The following is a 14,092-nucleotide window of genomic DNA, read 5'->3' as shown; positions in this document are numbered from 1 at the left end:
CTGTCCTAGCAGCAACAGCCTCCTCGGCTGTGTCCTATACAATAATAATGCGTTAGCATTCTTAGGGTACCTCACGACTTTCCGGGGTCTGTGTATCTATGTGCGTTTTCATCTGTTTTCTCGCCTACCTTGGTCACTGGGTCGTCCGGGGCCGAATGAGCAGCGCATCGGGCTGCTCTGAGTCAACAGGGTTAGAAACCTACCCTCCGACCAACTTAGGTGACTGTGTACCAATGTGTACATTGTGGACATACGTCCTTCTCTTCAAGAAACCTATTTTGCACCATCATTGATCACTGTTGATGCGAGACTGGGTAGGTACCGCTGTTCGAAGAAACTCCTTGACTGCCACTTGGAGTGCTGGGTATGTGCCGCTTGGTTTGTGCCTGTCTCCAATCAACCTCTTCGATGCCAACCTGGGTTACCGGGTACGTTGTGCCAGTATGGTGTGGCGCTCTTCAACGTCTTTGACGTCAGCTTGGGTAACTAGATATGTGTCACTGCGAATGTGCTGCTCTACATGGGTGAACATGATCCCTTATACTTCGCTGATGCTGAGCCGCATCGAACCATCGTCACAATGGTTCCTCAAGGACAGCAACACGATCCATTAACGCGCTAGGCCACAAATGCACTGGATGTGTGGCCGCTTTTCAAAGAATGCCTTTCACACCAACGCATTAGCGTGCTGCGCCCTGAGGCAGCAATACCGGTCTGCCAAGAATATCAGACACATTTATCTGTATGTATGCTTCTAGAGGACGCCGAAATGAACGAACTTTCATATTCTCGCATTTTAACCACGTTCCCTTACAATATTTGTCTTTTGATTTGTTTCTCTTTATTCATGTGCAATAGTTTTTTGCAGTTCTTCTTCTAGATATCCTTCCGAAAATTGGTTCACAATTTGGGACGGGAATGATGGAAAAAAAACTCGTCTTAGGGCAGCGGAGCTCGTCTAGCCGTCAGCGCAAACGTTGGCAAATTCACACTGCTTCCAGACCTGGGCACAATACAAAACGGGTGGCATCACTCGGGGGCACATATTTCCACTCCCATTCCCGCCATAATATTCACATTCCAGATGCATCACTCAAAGGCAAATTTCAGGGTGAATAATGCCTTTGAACACCGGAAAGGGGCAATATTTAAATAAAACGTACTTTTCTTTGGTTACGGCTGTGTACTTGCTGTTTTGTGAATGAGCATTCTGAATAAAATATTAAGAATGTCCCATACCTTCCAATGTACTCATAACACTGTGTCCACAAAGGAGCTTAAAGCACCTGTGCAAACTGCATTTGAAAGGCTCGTGTAACTCTGAAACAAGAATTTTGGAACTCAACTTTGAAAGCATAGGTACATGCAATCGCAAATGATCTGTTTGTTTTATGGCGCTGGTGATGAGCTCATAATACAGTGCACACTGGCTTAGATCTATACTTCTAGATAGCCGCGGTTCTCTTGTATGCTGAAACGCGGCTGTAGAGGCAGGGAAAAAACCGTTTCCACAACTAATTTTAACATTTACCTTTATTCCGCAATTACACTGTTCACAAATAAGCATTTCATTGTCCGGCTCGCCCCGAAAAAGCTGCTGGATAGGCACCATGCCAAGTGTGGGTGAACAATGACGCTATTGAAGCTTTCTTCTAGTTTCAACTCATGTCGTAGAGTTCAAAGGCAATATATACATTTTTTGAAATGAAGAATATGTTTAGGCTGGCCCGATTAGTGGCCAGCCTGCGTAACACAGTCTGCTGATGTAAACTTATGCTGAAGCTTCGAAGGTTACACATTGTGTAACCTTGTGCAGGAACCTGATAGCTACTATTGGCATTAACCATTCTGTAGTAACAATCATCCGTACTCATTCACCCTGTTAGAAATGTTGGTGAAAAGGAAAAAAGTAATCTTGCGAAACTTCTTGGTTGAAGTCAAAGCAGAAAGGACATTTTATTTGCTTAGCACCAGAATATCCTTGCCTTCCTATATCGCTTTCTCTTGGGATCTATGCTACTTTGGAAAAGATTTAGAGAGAGCGATCACTGCGTACAGGGTATTTGCGTTTACATTTTGTTGTGAAACATTTGTGAAGTAGTAAATATGAAAGTTTTTGTGAACATTTTGATACTATTTCTAACAACGAGCCAAGTTAGTTCACCATAAAGGATCTCAATTTTACATACAATTTACAGGGTGCTATCACTTCGTATACTAGTTCATCTTTCTTTGTGTGCAGCTTTGAGCGTAGACATGAGCTTCTTGCTTTCAGTGTGCATATATATGAATAAATCGCACCGGCACTTGTAAATACAATTTTGTATGAACTGGGAACAACATGTGACCGGCTTTAAACCACTCATTATGCGGTGCCAGGCGGCGACTAAAAATGAAGTCGCACGATGAAGTTTCACGCATGCTCTGTTCTCAGGAAATGAAAATTCAAACTGCCGAAATACATATCACATTCGACCACCAAGTCCAATGTCACAGCTACGCACGATAGCGACAGGCATTGCTCATATAATGCCGCATTAAAGGAGGATCCCTAAAGGAGTGCTGCATTGATCTGAACCTGAGCCTTGTGCGATCTCGGAGAATACGCACGGATAAAATTGTTGGGTCTTTACAACTCCTGATGGCAGGAGGGAAATGTTCCTGACGTTTCAGTGGCTACCAAGTAACTGCGGCGTCATATGAAACAAAGACGCCAATAATGCCGCTCGGGCAGCTCTTCAAGACACAGAGCAAGTGGCCATACCACTTGCATGGTCCGACGCAGCTAGCACACATTGAGTGCTTGTACAGGAGATAACGCTCTCTCTATGATACTCACCAAACAGCCAGACCAGCCAGAGCAACCATCAATACTACCTGCCCTCTTTGATGCATCGCTGCATGCCAACTGGACTCCGCCGAAGAGAGGCCACTCTGCTTTATCGCTTATGGCTAGGGGTGGCTGTCACAAAATCTTATTAATTTCACATTGGAATGGCGGACAACACTCTCTGCAATGCCTGTCTTTGCGAGGATACGCTTGAACACATTCTGTGCGACTTTCCGAATATAATGTTCAGCGACAGTCCCTGGCATACGTTCTATCGCATCTTGACACTAGACCATTGTGACTCGAAACGATTTTCATATGTCGCCGACAGAAGACATCGCAGCTGAAGGCGAGAAGGGACTGCTACGATTTTTGACAAAGACGGGATTGGACAAGCGCCTGTGACAGCGATGTCACGTACCATGCTAGTATGATGGGCTCTAACTGACGATTTGTGCCGTGTGCTACGTACTCTGTCTCTCCCTTCCCCATCTTTCATCCCTCCATGCCGCTCCTATGTGCCGGGTAGCAAACCGGTTGAACTAAACTGGTTAACCTCCCGGCCTTTCCTTACCAACTTCTTCCTTCCTAGCAACTTCCATCTTAAGTTCCGCTTGGCGTGAGAGCAAGCTTTGTGTGGTGCGATATCTAATTTGCCAATCAAAAGTTTGAGTCATCGGTCAATCCGCTTGGTGTTGTCAGTGGTGCGAGAAGACTTCGTAGTTGCAAAAAAGCCGCTGTCATTTCTTTCAATAAAAGTCTCCTCTTGCCTGAACACCTTAGAGAGCGAGGCACATAGCGTCTTCTTTGACAGCCGGATACTGAATCGTGCCTTGCAGTCGAGGAAATAAGGGAAATGAGGTTTAGGCAAGCCACCTACCGGGAAAATTTGTAGGCGTGGCTTTTGGAAGCAGGCGCCTGAGAAGGCAAGAGAGCAAGACAATATTGTAAGAGAAAGAGAGCACGCGCCTGCACTGCGCGCCAAGGTGGTAGCGCGGTCGTTAGGGGAACTCGAATCCAGTGCCATCTCGAAATGCCTCTACAGAGGCGCACACAACTACAGTGCAGGTCGCATGGCTCCTGTATTCCGCCTTGATCTGCAATACTCTAGAAGACAAAAGGTTGTTAAAAATGTGAAACATTTTGCGTAAATTGTCACCACTCCTTCCAAAATTTCTTGAAAAACCTCGGGTTGGCGTTTGACAAATCAAGCTTCTATAAAAATGGGATCGTTCTCCCGTGCTCCATGACATAGTTATAGCATTACACTATCCTCCAAATGAGAAATTTGAAGCGGCCTAATACTGCGCTAAAGAAGACTTCTGAAGAGGAAGCTTTAGCTCGAGTGCAACTATGTAAATACATGTAAAAGGAGGATTAATTTTGTTGGCAAAAACCACACAAAATTTGAGAAGGTTTGCTGCAATTATTACAAAACTTAAGATCTAGTGACTGTTGGTTTTGAATTTTTAATAAGGTCGCCAATTTTTCAAGAACAATACTATCAAGTTTACAACCCTGTAACTGAGCAATAAAAAATGATATCACTATTCTGGGAACTGCATTAATAGTCAATCTAAAGGGGACAAAACAAATATGTTACACATGAATCTCAAGAAATCTGGTATTATGAAAGTACAGCATTTGCAGAACCCTTGTGCACAATGTAACGAATTCAGGTAAGGTATAAATTGACATATAGAATTTGTCCGCTTTGAATGATGTAATGGATACCATTTACAGAACCACGATAGCTATCCTGGATGCAAAGATACTCATTTGTAAACTTCCTCCTTCTATTCTTTTCAACCTTTCGAATTTTCGAAAATCACTGTTAACAATTCAGGCGCTAAATCGATATTCCGTTTCCAGCAGTCACTAGCATTTAACTTTCTCTCTCAAATGCAACAAATTTCATTTAATTCGGTCCAGGGGTTATCTCAGAAAAATGTTTTTGCGTTTTACATATATTTTAATAGGCCGCGTTGGAGTTGTGCCCAAGCTAAAGCTACCTCTTAAGTCATAGCTCATGTACCAGAGATTCGGAAGCAATTTCTTGAGATCAGTTTCACTGGGGCTCTCAACTTGAGCTGATTCACTTATAGAATAATAAAGCAGTAAAGAGCATTTTGGTGTGTCTACTAAATTACATGTTTTAGTTCCACCTGTCGGTGTGTGTAGAGCAACCACGAACAGAAAGGAGAACCGAAACGATAACGCGTTGGCAGGTCATAGCTGCTGTATACTAGATTTAAAACGAGAGATCGAGGGCGCTGCCAGTCGCATGGTCCTCACTAACGATATCATCATTTATTGTAGATCTAGGAAACTCATGGTGCCATCGTTGCACCCTGATAAAACCTTTGCTGCGACTACTCTCTATCAACTTGAAGGCTGTTGTTGCTTGAAATATGTTAGTTTTGACTTTAGAGTTGTTTGGTACTAATTCAGAGCTTTCTTATTTGCCCTAATTGAATTAACTATATTATCACGTTGTAACTGCGAGAAATAAAAAATAATGAATAGTGATCATGATGAAAAGGTAGGCCAGGCACTGTCCTTAATAGCCAGAACATCTTTATCGTCGCGTTCTAAAGCCAACGTAAAAAAATACATTTTTACGATTGAAGAATATAACTCGTGTCCAGTATACATTTACCATGGGACTGTTTCCAAACCGAAAACGCAGCATAATTTTCCGCGTTATTTACGAAGCCTTTGCGTCTAAAGGCCTTATGAGGGAACGCCCCAATTTCCACAAAAGAATTGAAATATTCAAGTTAAAAAGGCATGACATGCACTGTGCGATTCGGTCTCTGACAATAAGGGCACCGTACTTGAAGACGGCGCATGTATTTCAGTTGATTCCTGAAGGAAGAATAGCCTTCAGAACTCAATGTTAACCGACAACAGCAATATGCGACAGATCGAGTTTCTAAATGGCCGGGCAAAATGTCGAGGCGATGCATCCAATTAGCCTGCGAAATTAAATACATAAGCACACATTTCCGCATGATTATGACGGCGATCTTTACGATAGTCAGCGTTCTGATTAAGGTATGACCTGTAACAATATTCACGGCATACTTATAGGTTTTCAGCAGTGGGCTTAGGGGAGCAAGTCATTTTCCTTGAGGGAAGTTACCCTTTTAAAAAAATACACGTGAAAAATATTCGTGGTGGGATCGGCCTCTTTATATGGTCACTATTCACACGAGCTGTGCAGCGGCTGCATATTGTGGCTCACTGAGGGTCTGTAACTGAATGTGACGCCATCAGTGGCAGCTTACACATTTATGAAGGCCTTTTATTTTTTCACACATTAGTACAGTAGTCAAAAGAAATAGAACATGAATGTTCGGCTTAAGACATATTGAACGTTTTATTTCAACCTAAAGTACATTTCATTTACCAGGGATTTGGATGTATTGATAGATGCGAAGGCTTTGTTAAAGAACTGCCACGTTTGATGACGCGTTTCACATTCAATGCTTTGGTAGCAATTGCTAAATAATGTTTTCTCCTTTATAGTTATGCTTGCCGATATCAATTAAGGTATGCATTTAATTGAAGTGAGTAATTCAACTCCTTTTATTAGGAAATATTGCATGACTGACCGTAAAATATAGTATATTTACTTGCCTCGTTACTTTGATGACTCATCATAAAATACATGAGGAGTCATTCTACCACGTTAAGGCTTTCATTGGAGTTCGTAGGCCTTGCAATAAAATTATGTAAATTTAAAAAATTTATCACCAGTCGAATAAAATTCATGACTCAAGGGGTTAAATGACCTCTCTCTCTCCCTCTCTCTCTCTCTCTCTCTCTGTATATATATATATATATATATATATATAAGAGGGCCAACAGAGTATACTGGTGGCAGCACCCACTTTAGAGGGTGACATTGCGCAGAATTCTAATGTCCTGCAGCGATGGCGTCATAAACTAGCTGCAAGGATGTTTTGCTCCTTGAAAGCTAAACGTTATGGGTAGCTTAGCCACAGCAAAGCACTTGTGCCTTTATTACAGAGATGCAAATTATGAGCGTCCCTTTAATTTATTTCACTGTATCACGCTGAATTCACACTATTACGCTGTACCTGCTGCTTATTGATACTGTCACCTAGCACAGAAACGAAGTGTCAATGAAACTTACGAATTTAACAGTTCTTTTCTGGCAATGCATAGGTGATTTTGGCATCGAAAGTATATGAAGGAAAATCGCTTCGTACAAATCCACGAAATGCAAGTTCGCTGCCGACTTTGTGCCACTGAAATGTTTACGTCTTGAAGTACACCATGCCGCTGTTGCAGCAGGGGCAGAGTGGGAAAGCTATGGTGGTTTTCGAGACGCAGGCACAAGTTTACTATACGCCGCAACTCACATGATTAGCCGGTGTAATCAAACATTCTAGTGTAATACCTCCAAGGAGCCCAGAATAGAGACCTCGGTCAATGCGATACGCCAATCAACAATTCATAATGTCGGTTCGTTAGCCTGCTGCTGCGATGCCAGGGTTCTCTGCGTTCTTTTTTTTTTCTTTGTTCAACTAAAAAGAACCAGAATGCTCCTTTGAGAACCATGTACGAAGAAATATTATGAACATAGGTTGCCAAGTTGCGAGTGGCCTGTGGAATGCAGCCAATTTCTATACGTTAATTAACTTCATCATTCAGGAAGGGCTTTTGTCTAAAGAGAAATACCAGAAGTCATGCATGCAAGATGTCATGAATATATGCAGTGGGAGTACCTGAATGCCTTGTTGCCTGCCATTGTAGATCCGAAGCAAATGCTATTATCTGTCAGATGGCTAAGGTGTTGCCTGGGTTCTACAATGTGTGTATTCTACACACATTGCAATTACTGTAATTGATAACCAGAAAATTAGATGATTCTGTTTAAGTGTGATGCATTATCACAGCGTGATAATAACAATGAATAAAAAAAGAAACTTCCTACAAAGTATGTTAATTAGGAAGACGAAGGTCTACACGAATGAAAGCTATCATATTCATATTTCTGTAATCAGTCATACAAGATGAAAAAAAAGCCTAGACAGGCTATCTGCCAATGAAATAAATGGGGATTTTGTATTTCCTTATTACAGAGGGCAAATGGTAAGAAAAGAAATGGGATCAGGCGCGAAACGATTCTTTCTCTTACATTCGTGTCTTTCGCGTTTTTTTTTTTCGGTGTACGACCTACCTTGACACTTACTCAACACGCTAATCGTCTAGACATAATGCGCACGACAAGGGCATCTACAGCAGCGTTGCGTCACCGCAAGTGCAACATTTGCGGTGATAGCAAGTGGGAATTGCCCGTGAAAAGAATGTGTAGTTCCCATAGACAGAAAGCGAAGGGTCGTGATACTACTCAACTTTACTAGTTTTGATTCAGCTCCTACTACCTCCCCTGAAATGGTTTCGCTAAGGTTGCTCAACAATCTGCGAGCCCCACTTAGAAGAGCAGAAATTCGAAAACGATTTCTGTGCAGATATATTCATTACTTAAGTTGACATGGTAATGGAGCTTCTCAGTCCTGATCTTTTTCCCTGAAAGGAAACATTCATCATGGACGCTGAAAACAATTTCTGCTGAGTGATTGCTTGCTGTGCGTTTTCCGATTTGATGGAGTGCGCGCTAGAAAGAGTTCACTCACCAAGATCTAACAATGAACACAAATCAAGAATGGAGTAAATCGGAAAGAAGAGTTGGCAGTGGGCATGCAAAGTTGCAACTCGTTGCACTGGGGCCAGAAACAAGCATTGCCAAAGGATTGTATGGACACGAGGGACGAAGAAATGAAGACATATTACCCCTTGAAAACTCGTGCCACCATTTGTACCGAATTGAAGCGCTCTGCATTTGTTGATGCTACGCATGGCGCAGTGATATTCTCTGTTTTTGTTTCTCTGTGCGTTTATGTGCTATGTTCGGTAATGGCAGCCATAGTAACGTGTCGCTTCGCAGGCGCTCTGTAAAATAACGTATCCATCTTGCTCGCTTTCTTTTCAAAGTTTGACGTGTCGCACACTGTACGCAGACATTTCATACGCCGGTATCAGCGTGAAGCATTGGTTGTTTTCTTGCTGTATGGGTCGATATACAGATTGCCCTGTTCTTGCTCGCAAGGAACTTCTAGGGTCGCCTAAGATAGCTCAGGGTTGGCACAAAATGGGCCCCCGTAACTGTAAAAAATATTGTTGGTGCTGCGGTTAAAATGCAGGACAGGTGCACGTATTTATTTGGTATATATATATATATATATATATATATATATATATATATATATATATATATATATATATATATATATATATATATATATATACACATGTTGTTCTGAACTTTCTTGCACTTAGCCTACAGGCAAATACATGACACTATGACGTGTTTGACGATTGATGGAGGAAGATGTTATAACTTACACTTTAATGTAATTCGCTTATACATATTATTTTGTGAAGCCGAAATAGAAGAATCTTTCACATGAGGCATTATTGATGTTCGGCAAGTAAGTCTAATACTTAGAGCCTCGATCGAAACCACAGTAACGTTTTCAACGCTGCATTGCTATGTATCACTAAAATGGCCATGTTTTCTTTCAGAGCGATGCACTGTCTCCTACAGAGTAATCATCTGCCGAATATGCGCTGCGGAGATGGGCAGTAAGGTCCACTACTGGTGACGTTGCAGAGAACCAAATTTTTGTTTCACACTACTGCGCTTTTTATTGTGATTTGTTGAAGAGCGGGTGGCATCGCAGAGCGCTGCTGGTGCGAGGTGCACCATAAGTATGACAGCGAAGTGCAATACGTTTGCATTGTACACACAATAAAGAAAGTTTGCAGATATTTGTTTCCGTGACTGCGAAATATCCGCCCTGCTCTTCGCGTCAGGGCCCATATTCAGAAAATTTCGTAAGACTAGAATCGTTCGTAAAACCTATTTCAATCAGTCATGATGGTGGACGTAATCTTAGCGAAGGCTGACAGGCAATGGCAGTTACGAACGATAAGCGTTGTAAATTCGGCCCCACAATATTCTGTTAATAAAAATAATTGGCCTAATTGGAATGGGAAGACGCGATGCACACCTTGAGAATTCACGTAAGCATCCTGTCGTTTGCCTTTCCTGTTACACCTGTGCTCACTTCCACGAGGAGCTCTTGCGAGATGCCTGAGAAGCGTGTGTTCTATTTGCCCTAATATATCTCGAGAACCAATTGCGAGGCATTTCAATACAATTTCCATGAACGCCTCAGGAGTCGTAATAATGGTTGAAGTCATCTATACAACTATGTTCTTTTGGCCCTCATCGCCAGACCCAATTGACAGGCATTTCATTCCAATTTCCATGAACGCTTCAGGAAGGTGGTAATGCTCGAGGCCATATATACAACATCATAGCTTTAAGCATTGGCTGTCTGTGCAGATACCACAGGGAAAACTCAAGCAACGTATAGTCATTCTTTGATACTTTCATTATAATTTATATGAATTGTCTAACGCAACATTAGGGGCACGCGCGAACAATCCATTTAGTTATATTATAGAGGGTGTCCCACATAACTTGAGCCAAGAATTAAAAAATATAAGGCGCGGCGGACGCATACTATTCGCAATAGCCTGTAGTAACTCAGACAATTTTTTTGTTTTCCCCATAACTCAAGAATTATTAAGTTTAATTACCCAACGTTCTAATTATTCGCTGATGACCCCAAGTATGATACGCAGATTTGTAGAGCACCTTCAGAAATCACCGATGGATTTGTTGCTTTTAAGACACGTCTCACGCGGTCCTTTTTTCCAGATTGCAAAAAAAAAGCCCGCAAAATACGAAAAAGTCCCGTGACGGAGTGTTTTCGCAGTGGTATTTTGCTCCTCGCAAGCGTGCATTCGGTGAACAAGATGAACAAAAACGAGAAAAGACAGGTCTGTTGTACTTTATCATTACCAAAACACACCATTTTTTTTTAGCGCCCACCATAAGAGCTGCTATCACATGCAAAGCAATGGATCACTTGAAGTCTGCAGGAAAGTGAGCACGTAAATTTCACCTGTTAGAATACGTCCCACTCACACATTGCAATGTTTTGCTTGTCGACATTTGTCTGAATTTCATGGGGCGGGTAGTTTCATCGTTTCTTAACCTGTTCAGTCAATAGTAGTGAGTTACGACCACCAGAAGATTCTTTACTGTAGCTATTTTAGCCATTTTCGTGCGACTACGCTGGCCGAGGGGCTTGACGTCTGACGATGGGACAAGCCCTCTACACCCAAAGCTTTCGTCGGCCTCCAAAGAAAGTATCTCTGGTGCAGGGGCACCATTTCGTCGCTGTCCGCTCTGAAAGCTCGGGATGGCCATCAATTCCAATGACAGAATTTGAACATACAGCTGTAACGGCGACCAAAACAAATTTGGCACCTTTGAGAACAAAATGACATTACTTCCATTTTTTCAGTTATGGCGTCATATTTTGTTTCCTCCACCGGAAGTGCTCCCTTCTCACACAGGCGGCGCCAAGCCCCATGAACCGCCGATGAACCGCGATGTTTTGAACGTATAGGCTTCTATGGCACCATCGTTACCAAGTACATGTGACTTGTCTTATCTAAGGAACTTATCATCGCGAGGGTATACCACACAGCTTCCTTTTGTCGCCTGGTAAATTCGCTACCGCAAAAGACTGTGCTAGGCGAGGTTGCGAAGTTGCTGGTCTTTTAAGAAACGTATTACTGTATCTTCCGTTACTTTCCGCCTGCCCTTATCACGAAAGTGTATTGTTTAAAGGTACTTTATAAAGCAATGAAATTGTTGTGACTGGAGCTTACAGGCCACCTGGGGCTCATCCAGACTTTTTGTTAGAACTATAGGATCATCGAGGTCGATACCGGAATCAGAACCTAATAATCGCTGGAAACTTCAATCTTCCTAGCATTGACTGGCCTTCCTTGACGCGTGGCCCCACTGATGTAACTGGTCCTGAAAAAATGCTCAACACAATGCTGGCTACACAAAGCTATATTCAGGATAAGTGCGTGCTAATGATGTAGGAGTCTCCTGTTCAGGCGGAAGCAATATGCCCGTCCCTAATTGTGCCGTACATAAAAAGTGGTATCTGCACTTAAAGCCGAGCTGAGTGCGGCTAGCACTCAAACGGCACCGGTGTAGCAAACGTAACAGCAGCGGGTAAAATTTCTTTCACGCGCGTTTTCGGCACTGTAGAAAAACAAATAGGCAGTGCTGACTGCCTAAAATGTGTTATTACTCATGATTGTTGTTGTGGCACTACAGTGGAGCCTCTTTATTTTAGATAGTGCTGAGGTTGCGAAACCGTTCAATATAGAAAAAATGGTGCATATATTATTCCTAGCATAACTCGTCGATTAGCCCACAGATTTAAAGGCCCGGAGCTGACTGTCGGACAAACGCTTACTTTTAACACTGAAATAATTTACGTAGCCGTCAACGACTCGCGCCTTCAGTGAATCTTCTTTTTTTTTTGTAACTACAGTCAGGGACTGATGATTCGGGCTTGCCGGGGGCGACAAAAGTGTGCGAACAAACACGACTAACGGAATAATGAAGACACGGTATATTAAAAAGACACTATTGTAGATAAGTAGCCAGAAGAGCTTCCTAACGCCTTGCTGCGCACATAAGCGCTCATACCACCTGGTCAGTCTTTAGTATGACCAGCTTCGCGCTATCGACACAAACATATAAAAATGCTATACACATGAACGCATCAAATATCACTTCCCTGTAGACTCTAACAGATGTCCACCACGCTCTGAGAACCAAACGACCGTGGGTATCCTCGCAATGGTCAGTGTTCGGAACATCGACCGATTTACCACCGCCCTCATGGGCACAGGCATTGACCAATAAATTGTGCTGGAAAAAACTGAAGGTGCTCGATGATTTCCGGCGATAAATATTTGTAAAAGCAGCCACAGAAGCCACCCTAGGCCGCGCAGCTGTTTAACACGCGAAGAAACATGCCCGTATAATGTCAGCGTAACGCAAAACACTTAACATAAGGGAAAAAAACAGCCTCGTTTTTAAGATACCTACGGTGCCCCACTACATTTACCGCAAATGCGAAAGGAATTTGCGAAAGGACCAGAAACAAAAAAAAAGAAGAACGAAAGGGTGAATGGGAGGGGCATAGCGCAAAATAAAAATCAGGAAGTTAGTTCCCGGTGATTGTTCTCGGTGACGACGTGTGGAAGGACCGCTGTCGGTGGGTGTAGCCGAAGCACTCCGCCGACAGACCACACTTCTGTGCCGAGTTGTGTTTGTTTTGCGAGGGCCGTTCCGGGAGTGTGTAATTCAGGCTCTCCGTTCCAGCACCGTCACTCCGTCAAGCGAGGTGAGAGCTTCTCGGGTCAAGGAGAAACTAAAAAGGAAGTCGCGTCATCGGGATGGGTGGCACGGAAGCAGCGCTCGAACTCAACCATTCCGTTTTTCTTTTTCTTCTTCTTGACCATCTTTTCTTATTGTGTTTTTTTTTTCACTGCTACGGACGTGTTAACGATGTAAAATGAAGAAAAAAACTGCTCAGAGAATTCGACCGGAATGACCCGTAGGTGTCGTTGAGGGTGAAAAGCTCGGCTTAAACGCAAGGATGGAAAAAAAAATCACCTCTAAATTAAAACACACGCACTATGTTACTTGAGTGGTGGCGCTGCTGATTCAGGAGGAGCAAAGTAAAGAATATGCGGAGAAGATAGAGTACTGTGAAAAAATTCTTGAAGAACCAGCGAGAGAATGTGTTTCTGCGGAATAGCACCGTGCCAAGAATGAAATGAAGGGTTTGCGCGCGAGCTCGGGAGACGTTATTGCGGGATCTGAATGTGGGTGATTTAAGGTAGCGACAAAATGTGAGAACTAGGAACGCGTAAAAGGAGGCAAATGTATTATTGCTCACGAGGAAGGCTTCCTTTATTGAGATGTCTTCCTTTTATATTTCACGAGCTAGGACGCATCTGGCAAAAAAATTTGAGTCTCACTTGCCACAAGCAGCAGCCAAGATAAACAGGAAAATGAATTTTGAAATTGTTGATACGGTTTAAGATATCTTAAGATTTTTAAAAAGTTTTTTTCATAGATGTCCGGATAAGTGATACGAGGGCCAACTTGGCCAATACAAATACCATTTTTTACTGAGATTGCCAATTCATTGTACGTCCAAGGCGCCAACTTAGATTGCCACTATAGACATATTATAGTTGGTAGTTGAGCTT

Source organism: Dermacentor albipictus, chromosome 5 (assembly GCF_038994185.2).
Source record: "Dermacentor albipictus isolate Rhodes 1998 colony chromosome 5, USDA_Dalb.pri_finalv2, whole genome shotgun sequence".
NCBI classification, from domain to species: domain Eukaryota; kingdom Metazoa; phylum Arthropoda; class Arachnida; order Ixodida; family Ixodidae; genus Dermacentor; species Dermacentor albipictus.
This window is presented reverse-complemented; position numbering follows the sequence as displayed.